The sequence below is a fragment of the Rhipicephalus sanguineus genome, chromosome 3, assembly GCF_013339695.2.
Source record: "Rhipicephalus sanguineus isolate Rsan-2018 chromosome 3, BIME_Rsan_1.4, whole genome shotgun sequence".
Taxonomy (NCBI): domain Eukaryota; kingdom Metazoa; phylum Arthropoda; class Arachnida; order Ixodida; family Ixodidae; genus Rhipicephalus; species Rhipicephalus sanguineus.
In genome coordinates this window covers 227,305,872-227,330,397 of record NC_051178.1, presented here as the reverse complement: position 1 = coordinate 227,330,397, position 24,526 = coordinate 227,305,872, and positions in this window count along the sequence as shown.

The following is a 24,526-nucleotide window of genomic DNA, read 5'->3' as shown; positions in this document are numbered from 1 at the left end:
AAGTTTGGCCCGCATGCCGATTGCTTAGGGCGTTGCAGTCGCGTAGAGTCACTGTTAATCATCGTGCGAAAGTTGTAGACTTGCAGACTTTCAGTTCATTTCGGTTCATGGCTGAGCTTGGAACCATCCTTTAAGACGGAGGCACCTTGCAACAGGCAGACGACGCCCCCAGGAACAAAACGACGCCATCTGGTTAATGAAAGCGGCTCTTTTCCAAGGCTCTAATTAGCACATCCCGCTGTTTGTTCATCAAAGCAACCTTCGCAAACCGGACACGCTTGTTCTTTTGCTTGTCTCTCTCGTTTCCGCTTTACCAGCCACTGAACTGAATATTATTTCTGACCCTTTTCTCCTGTTAGCAACCAAATGCAACGGTATATGCCTTCAGAGCTCAGAGCCAACCGATTATCGACCGGGGGGAGAGTATTTTTTCTGTCCAAGCGAAAACGTTTCAGGCAGCTTAGCCATGACCTGTTAACTAAGCTGTCATAACATCACTCCTTTTTTGCTTATTTCAGAATGTGTAGCCAGGTGGGCGCATATATATTTTTATTTGTTTCTGCGTGAAAACTTCCCAAGATCGTTTAAGGCTTTCATTAGTCGGTTGGCTTCACAACCCACGCTTTCGTTAGCAGAAGTATCATGCTAATTTCACGATGATATGGAGAAGTGATTGCTGCTCCTCGTTGACAAGTCACCGCGACAACATCGCAGCAAGCAGTGACAGCGCTATTAATTATCCAGATGACTAGCGGCATCGCTGTATACACATAAAGCTACAAGACATAGAACACGAGAAGAAAGTTGCAGTTGTATAAGACACGACTGTCTCTACTACGTTCTGCCTGACGGCAAACCTACGCCACCGCCGACGCAAGCATGTACGGGAGCCTGCTGCCCAAGACGGTGGTCTTGGGCAGCAGGTTCCTTTATTTTTTGCTTGAAAACAGGCAGCGTTGTCTTCTCTTAGACAATTTCCCGATATCCTGGGCTTATTCGAGTCGATGAGTATGAAATGGTGGAAAGACTTTCGTTCAATTGCTTCAAGGCTTTAACGTGACGAAGCACGAGTGGTGTATAGGTAGTGGATTACCACGTCTTTTGCACTTCACGTGCATTTAAATATAGCCGACACGGTAAGGGATTGCACCGTGTCGGCTATTGCAAATATAGCCGACACGGTAAGGGATTGCACCTATAAGCACGAGGCCATATATGACCTCGTGCTTAGCTGCTTTACGCTGCAGTAGGCAATTACTGAGGCATCACGATGGGCAAGGGTGGGCATTTGCAAATGTGCTTGCAGGATAAGAAGACTATTAAGGGTCCGCGTAACGAAGTCAAAAAAGAAAAGAGGAAAAGCATGGTAAAAAACGCTGCCCAGAATTCTGTACCCAAATTTAAGTATGGTCGTCGAGTTTCAAGCGACGATATATTTCTAATGGTGAGCTCGAAGTGGACGACCTATGTAAAATGCTCCCAATTTACGTTTCTTCGTCTTGTTTTCACGACAATGTACATAGCAGGTCGTGCAAACGCGTGCACTGTGCATCCTTGCTCAGCGAGATCAAAAACGCGAAAGTCAGCGGGTAGTGATGTCATTCGCGCCACGCTTGCACGAGGGCAGTGGCATTCCGAGCACGTTTGGGATTTCAGGAATTGAGAATACAATAGAAAAAAAAGGAGGAGGGAGAAAGCACACAGGGTGATAGAATGGCACCATATAATGGCACGAACGCCGAAAAAAAAGATGTCTCTTTTTTTTTTCTTTTTTTGCATACCCTTTCAAAAGCATTGTGAGTGTGTATGTATGTATATGCCGGTATTGTGTTCGTCAGAGATATACAACTTGTCCTGCATGTTACGTTCGCATATAAAGCACGTCGAACGAACTGACGGAATAGCAAAACTTCGTCGTTTTTTCAAGAAAGCACCGCTATATTCAATCACTTAAACATCGACATACGATCGCCATATTCCCCACTTTCGGTGACGAGCTTTGGTATAGTTCCCGGTTTTATCTGATATTCTGCTTGTACAAGAACCTTCAATAACTATTCGTGGACTTGGATGCATGAATTCTAATTTTACCTGTACCTGTATTTTTTGTTAATTTTTAGGGCACTTTTATTCGCTTCGCATTCTTCGTTTTTTTTTTCTCGCCTCTTTTGGTTACACACTCGTAAAGAACAGAAGTGTAGTAGCCCCGAGCGAATTGCACGAGTGCTGCCTGCAGCTGGTGAAGGTGTTCTGTTCTTGTTCCCGTTACTATGCTTCTCATGGCGTGGTGTTTATCCTTCGTTTCACTCTCTCTCTCTCATTCACTTTCTTCGGTCATGAGCATGTACGTGAGGCATGTTGTTTGTTGGTATTTTTCCTTTTCATTCTTACTTTCGGGCAAAGCCGAATTCTTAGTACCAAACTGTGCACAGCAATCACTATATACGACCAAAAAAAGGATGCCTTCAAACTTGCTCCGCATTTTCCTCTTGTCAACGCAGGTGCCTGTTTCAACGATTGTGTTTCCGCCTCAAAGTGAGTATCGCTTTGAAAAGGAAGCGTAAACTCAAAAGGAAACATAAAAGAAGCTGACTAACCGCCTCGGGCAAAACGCGAACGTCATCTTTGTGATCCTCACTGATGTGTGTGCGTTTGTTCGAACACGCACGCGTGTCAGTGCTAGGTGCTGACGACTGTTTGCACGCAGTACACATGAGCCCTCCGGCACGGCCCACGCGTCTAATGGTTGTACTTCCGATACGGCGTCGATACTCGGTCGGAAAAGATTCTTTTCTGGGTCAAGCGAGAGAACGCCTTGCCGCGTTCTATACTCTCCACGTTGCTTTGGTTTGTACGCGCCGCTGAAGTCTGGACATTTAGGTTCGAGTTGGTACATATACTGTCGTATCTGCTGTTCTATACGTGATAGTTACAGTGCTGCGAGCGATACTGTTTGCCAACTTTGCGTTTGTCACAGGGAACTACAAAAGCATGGATAGTTTTGAAGCTCATTTCGACGCACAGGCGCCGACCTTCTTTTGCCTGGGGCGCTTTGTTGCTGAGATGAATCAAATGTCATGACTGACTGAATGAAAGCGCTATTGTATCGAATTGATTCTTGTATTGGGATGCTTTATGTTTTGAAAAGATGATAGCTAGCTATTGGACGATGTGCTCGTATTGAATTGGCTTAATTGATCGATTTGGCAGAAACTACGATAGTGTTAATATGCAAGTGTCGGCAGTACCACGATTAGGTGAGAACAGAAAATGGGCAAATCGGTACTAACTCATGCTTGAAGGATAGGAGTTAAAGCTACAAAAGATGAAAAAAAAAAACAAGAACCGCAAAGGGACATAAAGGGCACAGAGGGTTTCGTGGTTCATGCTTACCAAATTCGTGTCTATAACAATATTGATCAAGGCGGCGCAACGCGCGATTTGCTACACAATCTAGAAGGACGTAAGCAGGTGAAGAGGAGGGTGATTTCATTTTCGAACACCATAAAAGACTACTCAGACACTGTTATTCCAGGGGGAGAATATTTCATACTGTGAATTCTGGCCTAATCGGTTTTTCTTCGAGCGCTTAAGGTAAGTACGTCTCGGTAAGATTAAAATACGCAGAATCTTTTCGCCGCCATTTTTCTTTCGTAGTGTCACACTTAATCAAGAGTGAAGCTTTACTTTTTAGTTTGTTCCGCATTGGCCCTTCGCCGCTAACTTCGACCGACTTAAGTTCGCATACATTTATCTGAACGAATGGTGAATTATTCCAAGATAACGCAATTTACGCGGCGAATCACCTCTGGAATTAATTTTTACCATCGCTTCTCTTCCTTTTCATATAAAAATAGCAAAATGTACGTCTGTGTTTGTTGTTCTGCCGCGACATTAAATCACGCAATATGCACTTCACCCGAAATCTTATCTTTGATAAAAAGCCGTCGCTTCCAGGTACAATTCACACAAACAACGCTGCACTACGGCAATAATGCTGGGTCAAAGAAAGCGCACCTTCTTTTCATGTGTTTCTTGCGCAAGCAAGAAACTTGGAACAAGCAGGGAAAAGCATTAGTATGCCGCACGTTGTACATGTCTTGAACTGTTCAGCCTATATAAAAGAGTAATCACCTGAATTGGGAAACCAGAGTGCGAAGGACCGCAATCAGCAGGTTGAGAGAGGGGCATTGCGTGGGTAGTGCGTTTTGTGTTGCGACCGTAAGGAGGTGATCTGTCGTTTTATAGGCTTTCAGCTGCGCCATTAGAACAGCGTAAGGTTTCAATGGAAGGCGGGACGAGTGTGGAGGGTAAACTTGGTTGCGTCAGCTTAGGCTGCCACTGCCGCAATAGCAACAGAACTCGACGAGATGGAGCAGCAAAACTTCTTTGCAGACTAGTTGGTTCATAAGTGTAAAGCAGAGAACGAAGCCCTCGGTTCCTGGAAGCACAAGACGAGTGGTTGGGTAAGAGGCGGGCAGACCGCTCTTTCCACAACGAACAAAGTTGTCTCTGTAGCTCATTCGGAAGCGCAGGCGAGATACAAGTACATCCTTTGAGATACAGTTTTGTAAGAGAGCCAGAAACATGTTGATGTCGTCAAAGGAGACAAAGAGCGAAGCAAAGAGACGAAAAACGCAAATAAAGGTGGAGCGAATGCCTTGTGATGCAGGCGATTTATTAAGGCGAAAGCCTTCGATGAAAATTCACCGTCGGCGTCCCGCAACGTCGGGCACAGCATGAGTGATGGAAGAAATCATCATCACGCGATGACTTCACCATATGACGTAATCATGACGTCACATATCTAAAAAATTGTGACGTCATCATCACGTCGCACATTCTGGTGTGACGCCTTGTGACGTACGTCACATGTCATCGTAGCTTGGTCAAAAGTAGGCCAATCACGGAGGCATTGCAAAGCTAGGTAAGTGCCTCCGATCCTGGAGGCAGTGAAAAACAATGCTAGGTTCGCAAAGCTGTCGAAGGGGGGCGGGACAGGATTAATACATCGGCTGAGAAGAAAAAGAAGATGTGTTTCGGCTTCGCGTCATCTTTGGGGAATGCAGAAGGGACCCTGGGATACTTTTTTATACCACAACATATGCAACGATCAAGAAGTGACGTCACACTTTCTTTTTATCCGAAGCAGAAGGGAGTCACGATAACGCAATATCAGTGTACATGTTCTTATATAGCACGAACTTCTCAATGTTGCCACCCCAACGATTCACTTGCACGGGTACATGTCAGTTTAAAACGAAGGTACACGAATTTGTTAACTGTTGACCCACAGGCATGCAAGGAATCGAATAAAAGAAAAGGTTCGTATTATCGAGGCCACGCTTTTACTATCGAAGTTGGCATCTACGAATCATAAAAAAACAAAGATTAGTCCCGAAGTTAGAGTTAGACAGCTAAACTTTAACAAGACAAAAAACATCGCGAGGTAAATTAGACGTAACTGAAAAGAAACAAGCTTGCAAAAATATAAACGTAAAGCTTATTATTATATCATCCCATCTCTTCACTCATTCGCATAACACGCACGGTCAATCCACATGGTCGCGAAGCTTTGGACGAAAAGCGGCTCAGAACGAATTGTGAGCGACATCAACAAGAACGGTCGTGTTTCATCTGAAGCGCGACTAGGTGAGCGTGGGACAACCACTATACAAGAAAGTCAAATTTGTAATAAAGATCTTGCCATGCTTCATTTTACCGAAACAGATCACTAGAGGCCGGGTTTTTAGGCAATAATAAAGGTCGCTTTAGGCGCTGTCAAGGAAAGAAGAAGAGAAAGAAGGTATTTGGAACAAATATTTTCAAGGCTGCAGTGAAAAGCGAAAAAATCACAGCATATCCACGGAGTGAATGATGATGAGTGGGCGAAGCTGCGGAGGTTCATCGGTAAACCGTGAATCTTCCGCGAATTCTACCCAGCACATCATCACCGACGTGAGATCGGGCGCGTTTATACTAAAGGTTCGATGAGAGTTATGATGACTTGCAGCTGACTTTAATTTTACATGTACGCTGTGAATTTTCATTGTTTAGAAAACCATTGCTTTAGAAAACATCTGGCGTCTTTCGTGAACAGCTGGCGTCTTTTCGTTTTGCTTTAGAAACATCTGGCGTCTTTTCGTTTTGCTTTTAGAAAACATCTGGCGTCTTTAGTTGGTTTATTTCATCAATCAACGGCGTTTTGAACAAAATTTTTATTGTTTAATCACGCACAGGAGAAATCTCACCAGGCACTACCTTGGAGGTAAACAATGGCTGCTAATGGGAATGAGAGACAGAAGAAGTCGGCTTTTAGCTAACACTTACACTTCTACTTCTACTAACGTTTCCTACTGGAACATGCCAATGGCTGCTAATGGGGAATGAGAGACAGAAGAATTCGGCTTTTAGTTAACGCGCACGCTGCGAATTTTTTATTGTTCAACAACGCACAGGAGAAATCTCCCACCGGCACCACCTTGGAGGTCAAGATTTGGTACTAGCGTTACGACTGGTTACGCACTACGACGGGAACGAACAGGTGCCGCTTTAAGGAGCTTTGCCCCTAAAAGGAAGAAGAGAAAGAGCGCGCGGGGGGTGGCGAGATTGGAACAAGGGGGCGCGTGCAGTGAGGAACGAGAGAGCCGAGACACAGCGTTCGAGAGGCCGACAGCTGCGCAAGTTCTAGCTGGGTCTTGCCCCAGGCTACTGCCCGAGCACCTGCCTCGGCGAGTAGCTCACGGAATTGCCGCTGGCCCTGGGCTGCAGTTTCCCGCCCGAGCACCGTCCTCGGCGAGCAGTTCTCGGAACTACCGCTGACCCTGGGCTGCAGTGTATCCCGCCCGAGCACCTGCCTCGGCGAGGAGCTACAGGAACAACTGCTGCAGTGGTTCCTTCAATATTTGCGCCACCGTGGAGAATGGATACGGCGTGTCGTCATCCAGCTTGAGAGAAACTCGCAACTGAACGGAGGTCACGGCGAAACCGTAAGCGCTACAACTAGTGGGACGCGAACGGGAGCGGACGTCGAAACCCGAGACATTTAGACATTTCCTTTTCTTGTTTTTTTTAGGTGTGCATGGTTTTGTTGTGGGATTGTCTTGTAATTTTTTCTGGGATCAAAATGGGAGTTTTTGTTTGAAACCATCGGCCTCCGTGATTCATTTCGCACAGCCCGACGAGCGAACCAGGCACCAACATACGCGTGAGAGGCGCCAAAAATAGCAAGCAAAAAAGAACGTTTTAGGCCTCCAATATCGTAAATATAGGCACCATAAGCTTTCACATAAATGCGAATAATTTCAAATGAAGACGTGCGCGACCTCTGCCTACGACAGGAAAACAAGAATGTTATTGCTTAAGATGGCACAAAGGCGCCAACAGTTGAACATAGACGTGGAATTGTGCTTCGTCCCGCGCGGCTCGCAGAACGTGATCTCTCCCGTGTTTTGCAGGGTGAGTCAAGTGTCCACTGTCGAATCAACACACTACTAGTTGTCTTGGCGGCATGACTGAGAAGGGCAGAGCAGGGGCAGATTTCCAGATCGCTGAATGACCAGAAGGGAGGGATTCCCCCTACTGGCCGGGTCGAATCGCGCAGAGCCAATTTCTCCCCTGGCAGTGAACCACTGGCGTAGCCAGGCGGGGGGTAGCCCCCCCCCCCTCCCGAAGCTTTTCAGTTTTGCATGCACTCATATACAAATTCACGCACGAATATACAAAAAGTATGGTTTAAACCCCACTCCCCCCACCCGGAAAACACGTCTGGCTACGCTACTGCAATGAACACTTTAAAAAGTAAATTACAAAAAAAGAAAAAGCCGGCAGATCCCACGCATTGTGGGAATCGATGTAATGCGAAGCAGCCAGCAAAGAGCTGCATACATCGACTTGTATGTCATTGAGGAAAATGCGTGTCATGGTTTTCATGTTAACTCCTATTATTTATGTTCGTCACACAGTGACGTCGCGCAAGACCAATTCCGGGGTAGATCAAGCTAGCGAAACGGCCACCAGCGCGCCATGAGCGTGGCACGTAAGTCATGCTGTACATGACATGCGTGTCATGATTTTCATGATAACTCGTGTCATTTATGTTCGTCACACGGTCACGTAGCAAGATACCAATTTCGGTGTATATCAATCTAGCGAAACGGCCGCCAGCGCCCCATGAGCGTGTCACGTAGGTCATGCTGTGCATGACATGCGTGTCATGATTTTCATGATAACTCGTGTTACTTATGTTCGTCACACGGTCACGTCGTAAGAGACCAATATTGGTGTATATCAAGCTAGCGAAACGGCCGCCAGCGCACCATGAGCGTGGCACGTAAGTCATGCTGTACATGACATGCGTGTCATGATTTTCATGATAACTCGTGTTATTTATGTTCGTCACACGGTCACGTCGGAAGAGACCAATATTGGTGTATATCAAGCTAGCGAAACGGCCGCCAGCGCCCCATGAGCGTGGCACGTAAGTCATGCTGTACATGACATGCGTGTCATGATTTTCATGACAACTCGTGGTATTTATGTTCGTCACACGGTCACGTCGCAAGATACCAATTTCGGTGCATATCAATCTAGCGAAACGGCCGCCAGCGCCCCATGAGCGTGGCACGTAAGTCATGCTATACATGACAATCGTGTCATGATTTTCATGATAACTCGTGTTATTTATGTTCGTCACACGGTCACGTCGCAAGATACCAATTTCGGTGCATATCAATCTAGCGAAACGGCCGCCAGCGCCCCATGAGCGTGGCACGTAAGTCATGCTGTACATGACATGCGTGTCATGATTTTCATGATAACTCGTGTTATTTATGTTCTTCACACGGTCACGTCACAAGATACCAATTTCGGTGCATATCAATCTAGCGAAACGGCCGCCAGCGCCCCATGAGCGTGGCACGTAAGTCATGCTGTAAATGACATGCGTGTCATGATTTTCATGATAACTCGTGTTATTTATGTTCGTCACACGGTCACGTCGCAAGATACCAATCTTGGTGTATATAAAGCTAGCGAAACGGCCGCCAGCGCCCCACGAGCGTGGCACGTAAGTCATGCTGTACATGACATGCGTGTCATGATTTTCATGATAACTCGTGTTATTTATGTTCTTCACACGGTCACGTCGCAAGATACCAATTTTGGTGTATATAAAGCTAGCGAAACGGCCGCCAGCGCACCATGAGCATGGCACGTAAGTCATGCTGTACATGACATGCGTGTCATGATTTTCATGTTAACTCGTGTTATTTATGTTCGTCACACAGTCACGTCACAAGATACCAATTTTGGTGTATATCAAGCTAGCGAAACGGCCGCCAGCGCACCATGAGCGTAGCATGTAAATCATGCTGTACATGACATTCGTGTCATGATTTTCATGTTATGACTTGTCATTTATGTTCGTCATACAGTCATGTTACGCCATACCAATTTTGGTGCACATTCGATTAACCAAGCGACCAGGAGAGCACAAAGTCGTAGGCGGCTAGATAGATAGATAGATAGATAGATAGATAGATAGATAGATAGATAGATAGATAGATAGATAGATAGATAGATAGATAGATAGATAGATAGATAGATAGATAGATAGATAGATAGATAGATAGATAGATAGATAGATAGATACGGTCAAAGTCGCAGAAGTTCGCTAAGAAATGCTTCGCATTTAAAATCTGCGTGCACATCACATTTCTCTTGCTATTTTGCTCTTCACGCTCCTTTCCGCTGACGACTCTCCGCGGTTGGGCATTCGCCAACTGCTCGCGCCATGTCAACGCGTCGGCGAATGCTCGCCCGCGTGTCCAACTTCACTGCTGCCAGCGGTTCTTTCCGAGAGTTCGTTGAACTAGAGGACTAGGGTGAACCACATAGTTCCGAACAGTCATGTTGCGCGGTAACATGAATAATGGTCTAAAACTGCACCCGGGAGCGAAACTTGAGACTAAATAGTGTTCATATAAGCGCCAATTTTGAAAATTGGCATTTAAATTTAAAGGCATTTGTAAGCATCTAGTGAACGCCAAAAATAGGCATCTATAGGCAGTAAAAAAACACTGAAGAGGCCCTTCTTAACCTTTAATACATGCTCACATATCAAAATATCGCGATAGGAGCGCAAGGAACAAAATCGGCATATGCCTAATATTCGGTCTCTGTGAGATCACTATTCCTAGTCAATCTTAAAGAAATGTGATGCGAGAAGAGAATATAACTGCTTATACATTAGAGTTATTCAATTTATATATCTTTTTACTAGTGCCCCTCAAAAAAAAAAAAAAAGAGGGAAGAGGGAAGGGGGGAAGCGTCCACCCCGCTGCAGAAAAGCTTTAGTCTGTAATTCGTACGATACGGTACTGTGAAAGGTTATCGTGTTTTGCTTCATCGCGTGTTACTTGAATCCATGCGGGCCGAATTTGACGGTTTCTAAGCAGCGTGTAGCAGAGACGCGTTACATCGTAACTGAAGATGTTGAGTGAGTTGAAACGTTGAGTGAGTTGAGTGAGTTGAGTGAAACGAAAAGTTGAGTGAGTTGAAACAGTGGATAAGTGTTGGCTTCAGCGGATAGCGGCGACCGAAGGGACGATGCGTCTGGTCCCGAAAAATTAACACTTTCCTCTGTTTGAGAAGAAACGATGTTCGGTGCGAGGATGCAAAAATTTCTGGAGGCATTGATTGAATGATTGATTGCATGCCTTGTTATTATCCACTCAATGCCTTAGAAGGCACACCCAGTCTAGTAATTATGCAAAAGTGCATGTGTAGCGCCAGATCAATGGTGCTCACGTTTGTGTGCACGCATCTTTCCTGCGACCCTGCAAAGGGGTGGTATATAAAGTGTTTAAGGTTATTCAATATACACATTTACTGCTTCAGAAATTGTAAAGCCGACTTATAAACAGGAATATACGTTGACCCTACCCATAAATATGGGTCGTTCCCACGCGACATAAATTTGGCTCCCTTTAGGTGTAATTTTTTTAATTTCTAGCTTATAATATCTTTCCACTAATTTTTAGGGGAAGATATGTATAAGTATCTATGATTTACCTGTGCACTGATCTGGTTAGATAAAATAGAGGAATCAAGAGGATACTATCAGACGTATGTACAGTCGCGTACACTTCTGCGCAGAGCACACGAGCAGCCTACTTTGCTCTGAGGAGCGAGACCTTGAGGCGGTTGTGGGGTCGGATGTAGTGTGCCCAAGCAATGCGTGGCGTAATAACATGTAGACCTGGTTTGCGTGAGTGGCAAGGTTAAACATTTATTTGTTCAAATAATGCACTCACCTCAAGGTGCTCGCGACATCTTGATGTCAAAGAATAACGCGTTTGGGCTGATAACGCGGTGTTCACTTTCGCAACAAACGATGCGCGCTTTATTACTAATCCGCGATACGCGATCCCATGAAAAAAACATGGTTGATCCCTCCGTCATAGGAATCGGAATAACACGAAAGTAAAGCGTGCCCTTACAGAAGTAACTGAATGTTTACTGTACATTGATATAAGAGAGTTTGCACAATGTATATTGATGTCTGGCAGCTATAACACCGTTTAATGCGGATGTGCCCACTTTGATGATTGGTGGTGCATCTCCATCCCGACGACTAACGTCCCTGCTAAATGATTAAACAAACCCTTGTGGTAGCTGTAGTAGTTAACGGTAACCGCGTAATCAGAGAACTAGGTGTGATAGCCAGAAGAGCGTCGCATATTGGACGCAGAACTTGGTCGCCATCTCGCGGCCTGTTAACATGTGATTAAACACAACGGTCGGACTAGAGGGAAACGCAAAGCGCGTCGTGCAGCCCCGGTAGCCCGGCCGCGATTTTTCTAGGGGTGAGCGCGTGAGCGGGGAACGCGGTGTCACAGCCAGGTGAGGCAGGCGCGCGTCGGATAGCTATGAGCGAGGCTGACGCTTTTACGACGCTAGGCTAAGGTCGCCACCTCGCGGTGTGTTAAGGCATTGACAAAATTGAACTTCTATTGAAAACGCGCCGAATGGGAGGGACGTGTAACGCGTTGCAGGTGCTAATCGCGGAGGCCACAGTAGTGACGAAATAACTTTACTTTACCGCTCCCAGAGGGCAACACCACCCCGCCGACTGGGAGAGTGGTAGATATAAAAGGCGCGTTTGTAAAGTCTTTAGAGTCTGTGACCGTGGCGCAGTGGATAGCATGCCCGGCATCTGCTGTTGCGGACCGAGCGGTTGTGGGTTCGTTGGCCGAACTTTTTTTCTTTGCCATCTGATCGTGTATATTTTTTCTACGTCATTTCTGTGAAGGAAATACGTCACTGAAGTCTTGGTGGACACCGGCATAAAACACTTTCGTGTTAAAAAAATAAAAATGAGTACTTTGGGTAATGCGCCCAACCGGAAAAACAAAGGCGCTTACCAACATCATTCCTGGTTTAAAGCAACGTGCGAAGATCTGCATGTCTAACCGCGCATGCTCCTGCGCACACCACGTGTGACCCCACAGCCGCCTCAAGGTGTTGTCCCGCAAAGCAAAGGCGGCTGCTCTGGGCGTTCTACATACGGAACCGTACAAATGGCATTGCGGTTTTTTTAATGTAGCTAAAATATTGACGCCAAGAGCAGTGGCTTCCACTAACGCGCGTACAAAAAAGTGTACTTCTGCATCCTTTTCATGAACACAAGCAAGCAAAAAAATCGTATCTGAAAGAGGTGTGATCCGTGCAGTCTCATCTGAAAGATGTCACGGCGAATCATTCACGCACTTTCAAATTTCTACACGTGCGCGAAAGATACGCATACCAGGACGGCGCAAGGTGCGAGGTGCCGCGAAAGCAGACACACATAGCACCGGTCGGATACCCTTGTCGCGGGCGTGAATATGAGATCGGGTGCACGTTGCGTCGTCTGTGCTTTGTTATACAGACACGTCGGCAGGACGTGTCGCATTTGAATTGAAGGTTCTATTCATGCCGAGTGGAGGGGCGGGGGGAGAGGGGAGAATAACACATACTCTCGCCCTTTGTGAGGGTGCGTATAAAGTATGGCGACAACATTCGCACAAATGCGATGCAATTATATAAAAGAAATCGGAACACCCAGTAAACGTCTACGTACAAAAAAAAGAAAGAAAATGCACTGTATGCACTGATGAAAGAAACCCAGCGTATCTTTCCTCTGTCTGTCTGTTTCAATTTATTCTATTTCTTTGGACGAGGGAGTTGGGACAAGTTTCTTTTGAAATGTCAGGATAAAGGAGATATACAGATAAAGAGAGAGTGGGTGGCAATCACATGGAGTTAAGGGAGGACAAAACGGAGTTTCAATGTGGACGTGGTAGAATAACTTGGATGTGGGTTCTGGAAAAAAAAATAATAACTCGAAGTAAGAATGTTCACGAAAGAGAGAGCACAAGATGGTTTCCGTGTACTCTGAGCGGTCGTGTCGCTGGCTAATGCACCATCGTCTCTTTAACGTTATACAGTGAAACCTCGGTGATACGATCACAGCTCATACGAATTTCGGGGTGATACGAATTTTTCGTTGGTCCCGGCCAAGGCCCATTGGCCTGCAATGTAATGGAGTACGGTTGTTGCGAACCGATTTTCACCCAGCGACGTTTGATACGAACGTACGCTACCGCCCAAGTACGAAGAGGTGCTGTCCGCGCTGTTGCGGAAGACGCCATGCAAGCACGTGCGAGCGCGGGAACGCAAGCGTGGGCATGCGCGCCGCACCGCCATATTGTCAGAATCACGGTGTAAGAAAAACACGGTCAGAATAAACCTTCAGAGACGCATCACGGCCTCCGAGATTGCGTGCGCGAATCTTTGAGGCTCTCATGTGCCTCCGTGTGCTTTCGCGTTTAGATTACAGATGACATTAGCGCCATGCTTTTTACAGCGAAAGCTGTTATGAGATCATTTCACCGGCCGTTTTTGGCGCCGTAGTTGTCCGCCGCCGCCGCCGCCGCCGCCGCCGGTGTCCGTAACCAGTATCGCTCGAAATAAGAAAAAAAAACGAAATAAGAAAAAAATTCCAGGATGGAACGAGGTTCGAACCTGGGCCCTCTGCGTGGGAGCCCAGTATTCAACCTCTGAGCCATGCCGGTGCTTGAAACTGCTTTGCAAAAAGGTCCTATACAGGCTTCATGTCGGGAAGGAACCACATCAGCATATGCAATATAGCGTGGTAGAAGAGTAAAATAAGCACCAAGCGTCGCACAACGCGAATTCTGTAACTAGGCGTCACACAATGCGAATTGCGCAACGAGTAGGTTGTTGAATGCTTCCAACCCATTACAAAGGGATCTGCCATAATTCTTCATCGTCATCAGACACAGCATCAACAAAGTGCGCATAATGCCTTACATACGTTAGCAGCTACCAAAGCTCTCCGTAGAATGACGAAAAATGGCACAGTGCCTGCTGCCCTACATCTCAAAAATTACAATGGTTTATAGCGTAGTGGGTTCCTCGCAAGTGCACTTGTATTGGTTGCCAAGGAAGCCCATAAGCGCATGATCCACTTCCTCGTGGTCTCAGTAAAATACAATGATTTATAGCGTAGTGGGTTCCTCCCAAATGCACTTGTATTGGTTGCCAAGGAAGCCTATAAGCGCATGATCCATTTGCGCATGTCGTCGCTTCAACAAAGTGCACATAATGCCTTACAGACGTGTAACTGGTGCCTGGGTTCTCCGCAGTATGACGAATAATGGCTTAGTAGGTGCTTCTCAACTTCACAAAAATTGTGATTTATGGCGTAGTGGGTACCTTGCTAGTGCACTTTTATTAGTAGCCGCAAGAGAGCATGCAACGGGCTCTAGAAACGCCGCTCTTCCAGCTTTCGCTGTGACTGTGCTGCGGTTTCAGCGCAGGCCTGGCATTTTTTTTTTAACGCGTCGACGCGGGCTGCTGTTGTCGTACTGTGTTTACACGTGCCTGCCTCGTGCATCCGACAACCTATGAAAGGTGGACGAGGACCGAAAGAAGGCGAGGACGGTCTTGGCGAAGCAGTCAGGCCTCACAACGTCAACATGCGCGACCGTTGAGGTCGCACTTGTGCGGGAACGGCCGTAAATCTCCCAAAAAGAACATCCCCAACACCTCCGCGATAACAAAATCATAACACAGGACCGTGGTTCTGTAATTTTGTGGCATTGATCCACCGCGTCAAAGCACCTCTTTTGTTACTTTCACTGCAGTGGTCTGGTGTCATGCAAAAAAAGCATACTAAAATTTCGAAGGGGCTACTGCTGTCGCCGGTCACAACGCACCTGGTTCATTAATTAAGTACGAGCGTACTGGCCGTATATTTCTGGTATGATTGCCGACGTCTAAAAGGTTAACTGACAATCATTCAGGGTTCTTCCTGACGTTGCTGCGCCCCTGAAGAAGAATAAATGAAAATCTAAGCCAGCTATCTTTTGTCGCATGCTACTTTTCCATGCTTTCTGGTGATACGAATTTCGGATGATACGAATATTTTTGGTGGTCCCGTGAGATTCGTATCACCGAGGTTTCCCTGTAATCGCTTCTTCACATAGTAGGAACGGATGAATGCTCACCAATGAAAGAGAGTTGCGACATAAGAATAGTGTCATCCGCAGTGTGTCGGAACGGAACGAAAACGAAAAACGAAAAAAAAAATTTTTTTGACCGGAACCAATGTCTGACCGAAGCTTTATCTATTATTTCCTTCCGGAGTGAAACCGAAATTTTTTTAATCGGTTTTCGGTTCACGAGAAAACTTGTCAATCCGGAACAACTGAGGTCATGCAACGCGAGCAATTATGCATATCTCAGGGTACAGTGTTAGCATGTACCTCAGGCCAGCGTGTAGAGGGCACTGTCGGCGCTGAAGTTTGTTACAGCGAAAGCTGTTGTGAGATCGCATCAGCCGATTTTGGCGCCATATATTTGTCCGCCGCCGCCAGTGTTTGTAACCTCTATCGCGTAAAATAAGAAAAAAAAGGAAATGAGAAACAAATTTCTAGGATCGGATGAGATTTTAACGCGCGCCCTCTGCGTGGCAGTCGAGTATTCCACCACAGTGCATGCACGCTGGTGCTTCTAACTCCTTCGCAAAAAGACTCTATGCAGGCGTCATGTCGGGCAAGGAATCATGTTAACGTATGTAATATAGCGTGGCAGAAGAGTAAAATAACAACCTGGCGCCACACAATGCGAATTGCGCGGAGTCGGTCGTTGAATGCTTCCAACCCGTTAAAAAGGGGTCAGCCATAATTCTTCATCGTCATCAGTCACAACACAAAGTGCACATAATGCCTTACAGATGTGTAGGGGGTACCACACAGTTCTAAGAATGACAAAAAATGGTATACTGGGTGCTTCGCTACTTCAGAAAAATTACGATGATTTATGGCGTATAGTGGGTACCTTGCATGTGTACTTGTATTAGTTGCCCCAAGAGAGTCTACAAGGGGCTCTAGAAAGGCCGCTCTTCCAGCATTCGCTGTGACTGTGCTGCGTGTTCCGCGCAGGCCTGGCGATTTTTTATCAGAACAGCGGTCTCGCACATACGCTTAATGACGTGCTGCTTCTGAGATCGTGCTCAGTCCCTGACACAAAGCATTGAGCCCGCTAAAAAACGTAAATGACTTTTGAGAAAATAAGTACTATGACTTTGAAGGGTATACTGGTTTGTGCCAGTTGGTAGGAATTCGTGGAACAATTATTTCCGCTCCTCCGAAGAACGTGGGAAGAACGTGTTTTACCCCTGTCCCACTTTTTAAAGAGAGATATATAATATTCTTTAATGAAAATCCCGGAGAAGTTAGCCTGGTTTGTCGCCGGGCTTGCTACTGCGGGTGTCGGGTGATGACTATGGTATACAGGGTGTCCCAGCTATCTTTAGCCAAGGGTTAAAAAATACAATATTAGAGGCAGGCGAGTGAAATGACTTGCAAATTGCTGACAGCCACCTTGCGCACTACGGACAATTTTTTGTTTTGTAATTAACTAATTTGTTAATTAGGACGATTTAACTAAATTGCTAAATATTGGCTTTAGGCAAGAAATGCTGCTTGCAAAGTTCGAGAGCGTCTTCAGAAACCCCAATCGCATCATTTGCGATAAAGAAAGTCTCACGTATACCATTTTTTCCAAGCTGCAAAGAAAGCCCGCGAAATACAAAAAGAACCACGTGACTAGCGCGCTCGCGCGCCGCGAGGATGCTGCCCTCAGCCGTGGTTTCAGCGAACGAAATCAGCTGCGGCCGCGACTCGGCGTCTCCGTTGCAGCGGTAGGCCGATAAGTTAAAGGTGGTTTCTTGGCCCGCGCTCGCTACAACTTGCACCGTCACGCGCGCAGCTGGCTGGCAACGGGCCAAGAAACCACGGCCCACTTATAGGCCTACCGCTGCAACGGAGCCGGCGAGTCCCGGCCGCAGGTGATTTCGTTCGCTCAAACCTCGGCTGAGGGCAGCATTCTCGCGGCGCGCGAGCGCGCTAGTCACGTGGTTCTTTTTGTATTTCGCGGGCTTTCTTTGCAGCTTGGAAAAAATGGTATACGTGAGACTTTCTTTATCGCAAATGATGCGATTGGGGTTTCTGAAGACGCTCTCGAACTTTGCAAGCAGGATTTCTTGCCTAAAGTCAATATTTAGCAATTTAGTTAAATCGTCCTAATTAACAAATTAGTTAATTACAAAAACAAAAAATTGTCTGTAGCGCGCAAGGTGGCTGTCAGCAATTTGCAACTGATTTCACTCGCCTGCCCCTAATATTGTATTTTTTAACCCTTGGCTAAAGATAGCTGGGACACCCGGTATACAGTGAATCACATATACACACAAACGGTACGTACAGTCTCATACGCACATATATATACACAAAAGAGTCATTCACTAACTTTGGTTAGGTCCAGTGTTCCTTAAGAACACCAACAGCACTTTTGTGTTGCGAATCGCACAATCGCTATTGTGCACGAGCCGAGAAGGTGCCGCAGTTCGAGCCGCGTTGCAAATGAAGTTCTGCCTTCACAATCTCTCGTTCGGCGTCGTAACAGCAACAGTCGCAGAGTACGTGCTTTAAGTCTTCCCGAGTATTACATGTCGTGCACGTGGGTGAGTCCGTCGGCCCTGATCTAGTGCTTGAAGCATTTCGTATAGGACTTTTTTAAGAGGAGGGCAACTAACTATATTACGAATCCAATGTCTTTTTTTATGATTACCTTAACTACAAATTTTTGCATTAAAAAAAAAACCGTTACGAACTGTTAGGGAACATTTTTTTTTTCGTTCAGGAACAGAAACGGGACGGAACTTCTTGCGGTGGAACGAAACTAAAACCAAAACGAAAAACACTTTGTTCCGACATCCTGGTCATCCGTATCGCAAATACTGAAACATAACGCTATACAGGCGCTCGCCCGCCACCCTCTTCTACTAGTGTCTTCGTTACAAACCTAATGAAACCCAAAGCAAAGTGCAGAAGCCTTAGCGTCATCTTTGTATACACTCTTAATCAGGTCTTGCTTAAAGCGCTAGATATAACCAGGAAACCGGACATTTTTCGTCTGGTTTCCTGGAAATAGCCAGTATTTAACCGGGACCTGATTAAGAGTGTACAAACGACATTTTTGCTTACGAGGGTAATCGTAAAAAGAACTCTATGCATGCCCCGACGTAGCCAACGTGCTTTGCCTAAGCCACATAGGAAGTATTGCTTACCCATATATTTTTTTCTTATTTTCTTCCTTACTTTCAGCAGCGCCTTTAAAATCTATTGCGCCTAGCTTTCTAAGCGAACCACTGAAAGATTGGCGGCCACTTCAGGGGAACCAAAAGTTACTTTTTTTTTCGTTATACGTGTTCGCGTCACTCGTTTCTCGGGTCCGGACACACGCCAAGAACGGGAAATATGCCTTCCAGCATTCCCAGAAACAAAGCGGCCACTGCAGTACCCAGTGTAGCCAGTAGAACGCACTATATTATCTATATTTGCCCTATAGTTAGCGTAAGAGAGGTGAGATAGATGCCGAAACGATAGGAACTTCTCCAAAAAGGTAGATGTACTTATAATCATGACATCTCATCAGGACGCAGAATGCAGTTTTTCGTCTTGCACTGGGGAACATTGATGCTATTGATGCTATAACAGGTAAAAATTGAGTGGTATGCAGTGAACAAGGCTGTAGTTATGGAACCGAAATCGGTGAACTGCATAAAAGCAATCAAGCAGTGCTTTTCTGTCTTTTTTTTTTTTCCAAACGGTTTCCTAGTTTCCTAAACGGTTTCCTAAGCAGGGCCCAAAGACCTCATGGTTCGCTTTCATTTCCGGCGTTTCCATTACAAACTTTCGTTCTTTCATCGATTTTTCTTTCCTCCTGCAATTCCTTCATCCCTGATGCCTGGATTATTCTTTTTTGTTTATCTTCGTTCCGTAAAACTCCCTAGTCTCTTCTTTCCACACATCCGGTCACTTCTAGTACCCTCCATTTTCTTTTGCCTTTTCGAGCGAATCACAGGCACATGTAAATCGAAGAGCGAGGAACATATACATTCGAAGAGAAAAAAAGCATACAAGTATACACGGAGGTGCATTCCGGAAGGCCACCGGCAACATGGGCATTTGATAAAAAAAGAGGAAATATTGAGCGTATCTCGGTGCGCGGACGTTTACGCCTGTTACGGAAGGCAGTATGAAAACTACATTAGGGGTCTGCTCGGCGGTGCCTTTAGCGCTGGCTACAATGTTACGGTCAACGAGTCGTTTGGAAGTTCGCCACCATTACCAGGTCGCAGCAGCCTTTTCATGGGCCGCCTGCTGCCAATTTGGCCGAAAGCAGGCGTGATGGCACAGAAAGAAAAAAAATCACAGTTTCGCCGCAAGGGCGAAGCAATGAATGCGATAGCAAGAAACTAATGCTATACGAAGTGAGAGAGAGAGAGAGTGGTTCGAGAAAGAAGAAATGAAAAGGGGCGCTATTTTCTGCCTCCCGTCGTGGGGGCACGGCTCAGCGCCCTTAGGGATGGGGAAGGGGAAGTAAAGATGATATACTCGCGGACAACTTTTCTTGGCAATGAAGAAAAGGCTACGGGGCGGAGCTACTGCACATGTACTGCTCCGCGAAGTAGTCCGGTTCGGCGCGAGTTTCGAATTTATAATAGTTTTGGTTTGTGAACCTTCCGTACCTCCTGTGACGGCCATTTCATTATTCGAGCGGCCTTCACAGGCTTACACAGCCATTTGTTAGCGAAATTCGTCAGAAGCTGCCTCGGCGAGTCGTTGGGAAAGCTGGAGGGTGACGAGCGCTCACCTGAAGACGAAGGCGCCATTTTGACTGTGAGGTGCACGTAAAAGGTGCGACGTTTTCACAGGTGCAAAAACGCGAAATGACACTGCGTAAATCAAAACAAATATAAATATCTCCTTGGGGCGCGCTGACCTTCTCTTCAAACAGCGCCCCGCAGAAAGCAAGCAATGTTGTTGTTTTTATTCTCATGCAGAAAACACGGACGCAATTGTGGGACTATAATTTTCAACGGTAGCACACGCGTAGTTCGGCTCTCTAGCCTTCCCTTCATTGCCAAGAAAAGTTGTCCGCGAGTATAGAAGAAAGGAAGATAGAAAGGAGTGAGTAGCGTGGCAAGAGTGTCTTGTCAGCCAAGGCGGGAGCACGAAGCCAAAGCGCTCGTCTATAAGGAGGCGAGGTCCGAAGAAGCCGCAAACTCGAGGAAGGCTCGCTGGGCTTGTAGCTTTGACAGTGCGGGAAAGAGGAAGTCCTCCACCGTTGTCGCAGGGAGACCGAGCAGGCGATAGCGGCGCGCCATCAAGCGTCGTTCAGCGGCCAGGGCAGGGCAGGTACAAATTATGTGTTCCAACGTTTCGTCGTCGCCGCATCTGCGGCACGCAGGCGATGAGCAGCGACCCTTGGAAAACATGCGTGCCGCAGGCCAAGCGCTGCCGGTCCGCAGGCGAAGCAGCAGCCACCGCTCGCGTCTCTCCAGGCCGGTCTCTGTAGGGGAGGCGGTGGTTTGCCGCCTGCCACCCGCGTGTCAGATCCGTCCGTGAACACCAGGAGGTGCCCCCGCAGCCTGTCGTGGAGTTTCGCCACGGCTGACTGGTGTAGCTCGCACGCCGGTGTTCGCCTTTTGCTGAGGTTGCCAAGCTCCAAATGCACGTCCAGAGGCTGCTGGTGTGGTGGAGGGGGCTGGATAGGACAGGGAGCCGCGGGCACCAGTTCTTCATAGAGTGCGCAGATTTGTCCCATGCATCCGTGAAGCTGGTCGGCTCCACAGTCTCCGTAGCAGGGTATCGCCCCCCTGGGGCCCTGTGGAGACGGTCCACATGATGCAGCGCCTGTCGCAGCATAAGAAGAGGCAGAGGCCACGTCTGGGCCTCTGCCAATGAAGCAGTCACGGGCGACTGGCGCGGGAGTCCCATGAAGCGCCGAATCACCATGCGGTGTTGCCGCTCCAACTGCTCCTTGCGGTGTTGCGCCAGGTGCACCAGGGGCAGTGCGTAGGTTTGCGCTGCCGTTGCAGCCCCCTGGTAGAGCTGAAGTGCCAGTCGCGGGGTGCACCCTTGGCCCCTGCTCATATACGAAGTGAGGCTCGCCAATGGATACTCTCAGATTGAACAGCGCTCCTGTTGCAAAGGCGGCTGAAGCAGCGAAGGAAACTAGCGTGCTTCAAGTGTCGAGCTGTGACAGTTGATAGTTCGCGCTCACTTTCTGTTCGTTCGTTTAGTGGCGTCTCTTGAGCTCGAGTGACTTTCGTACGCTCCGTAACAAGAGCGCGGACATCACGATGAAAACTTGAAACATCCCTCTTGCCCTCACCACGAGAAAACAGCGCGAGCAGACAGCGGAAGGCCAAGGTTCTCCCTGCGCAAATATAAGAAGAAGCGAGCGAGCTCGCCGACGACTTTTAAATGCGCCCGTCGCGCTCCTAGCGCCATCTCGCTGGTAATGAAGAAACGCTTATAAACGCCGGCCGTCTCTGAGTCCGTCCAGCGGCAAAGGGTGTGTATCATAGAGTTTCATACAATACCCTAGAGAGGAAACTGGCGCTGCGATCGTTCAACCACCATGGGAATGATGGGAAGTACAGGCTTCGGACTGGATAGCTGTAGCTAGCGAACTGTCTACGGATCTTTTTCTACAGTTTCAGTTTCGTTCTTCGCGAGGCCTGGGTAGTGGGGTGCGTTTCAAAGCACTCAAGCAGCGCCTTTGTTGTGCAAAGAGGCTGAAGACCGCTAGATGTATTGGTTTGCTGCGACGCTGCAGCTTTACAGGTTTTATTTGACAGTTTTAGCAAAGCGTCGTGCACTCACCGCTGCGCACAGATGTAGCGTCCCATGTCAGTGCAGCAAACTGCATCGAGTTCACGTTTGTTTGATAAGCGCGTGTTACCAAAACTCGTTCAAATCAGCTGCAAAACGACGGCGAAGCTAAGTAGACGCACCGTCGCGCTCCTCTGACTCGACTTCACAACAAAACGAGAGATGCATTGGAGGCAGACCACTTGAACAGACGCACCTGACATCGCAGCAGACGATACGTTAATTGTTTCTCACTCAATACAGTACTGTTATTTCCATACATAGATATTGCGTACTTTCGAGGGAAAAACAAGCGTGTTTCTTTTCAAGTGTTGTACAAAAATAATTCATTATTTGGTGATACCAAATCTGGAACACTGTTGCAGAGTAATGCATACCCTGGTGGTTGAATTTGTTCAGCTTTCAGTTCCATCTCACGGTCACGCAAGCTTTTTGCAGTAAGTTTTACCTACAAAAAAATTAAGCAAGTTTTAATTGGAATTAACTTCATAACACTTTGTTTTACACTCGGCAAACAAGCGTTGCGAATCTCAAGAACCTAATCCATCCAAAGCAAATCCGAAGCCTGTATTTCCCATCATTCCCATGGTGGTTGAAGCGCGTCTCAAGGAGCCCGCGTAGACACTAGCGCCAGATTCCCCTTTAGGTATTATTGTAAGAAACTCTATGGTGTGTATATAACGCTCGCCGTTAGCTACGTGGAGGACCTGCGTTCCGTGGCGTAGTGGTTTGGCGCCACTCGCTGCGGAGCAAGAGGTCCCTGGTTCGATTCCGCGCTTCGGAAGCATTTTTCTGAATTATTTTTTGGGGGGCTTTTTATATATATGCACATGCTTATACATATACGGTGCATGACGGCGACGGCGACGGCAAAATCCAGCCGAGACTGTCCATATAATTGCTATCGCAATAAAAGAAAAACAAACATGGTAAAGGAGAGGGTCTGAACCAGCACTCTTGCACAGTGCACCTACGAAAGAGACGCGGGTGTGATAATCAATGATGTCGTATAAAGAAGTGCCACCGATGATTTGCCTACATCTTTAACTGTATCTGTATTACTTGTCCGCTTGCAGTGTTAAGTATCTTCCGACTGCAGGAAGCAATAGGCAGTTGTGATAAATCGTTGCGTATGCATGGATTCGAAAAAAATACTACATTTTGCGATAACATGACAACTATTCCTTCATAAGTCATCTGTGCATCAGCGAAAGCCTTCTTTTCTTTATTATTTCATAGATAACCACGCTTGCTCCACCAGTGAATGAATTGTTCCATGTCGTACACAGCCGCTCAAGTGTAATAAGCACTTGCATAAAGGATAATATACCTATATGATTATGCATGTCGGCACAACCTTCCCAAGCAAATACTAATTCAAAAGTTTGACTGCCCAGCTGATAAGAAAAAGAGACCTTTAAGAGGAACGCGTCGTCGTAGAGTATCGTTGGGTATGAGAAGGTTATCAAAGAAATGAAGTCAGCACTTTCCACTGTTTACCTCCTGTGGAAGCATGCTAAGAGACATGTGATGTAGAAATATATATTGTCGGTGATTTCTAATGGCATTGCGGCGCACGAAAAGCATGAAACGCCTGCATTCAATCAGTGCTCTGACGAGCCGTTTATATTTTCGGTACAGCTCTGTGCATGTCTGTTGCACTGAAGCTTTCACCCGCCTCAACCAGATTTATGGCGTCATCGAGGAATTCTCGACAGTACAGTGCCGCCGCACTTCCCCGAAAACTCTTGCACCATTGTAATGGTACGGTGAAGCAGCTATTCCTTAATAGTGGAATGCGATTACGAGCTTGCATTAGCATTACGAAATCTAGCATATTAAGTTGCGCCTTTTTATCAAGAGTTTGAGTAACACCCGATCACGGACGATAACCTTAGTACAACTGCATTTTACTGCCTACACAGTTACCTAACCAAAAGCCAACATAATGGGACGTTGTGTTTCCTTTTTACAGCGAAAGCTGTTATGAGATCATTTCACCGGCCGTTTTTGGCGCCGTAGTTGTCCGCCGCCGCCGCCGCCGCCGCCGCCGGTGTCCGTAACCAGTATCGCTCGCAATAAGAAAAAAAACGAAATAAGAAAAAAATTCCAGGATGGAACGAGGTTCGAACCTGGGCCCTCTGCGTGGGAGCCCAGTATTCAACCTCTGAGCCATGCCGGTGCTTGAAACTGCTTTGCAAAAAGGTCCT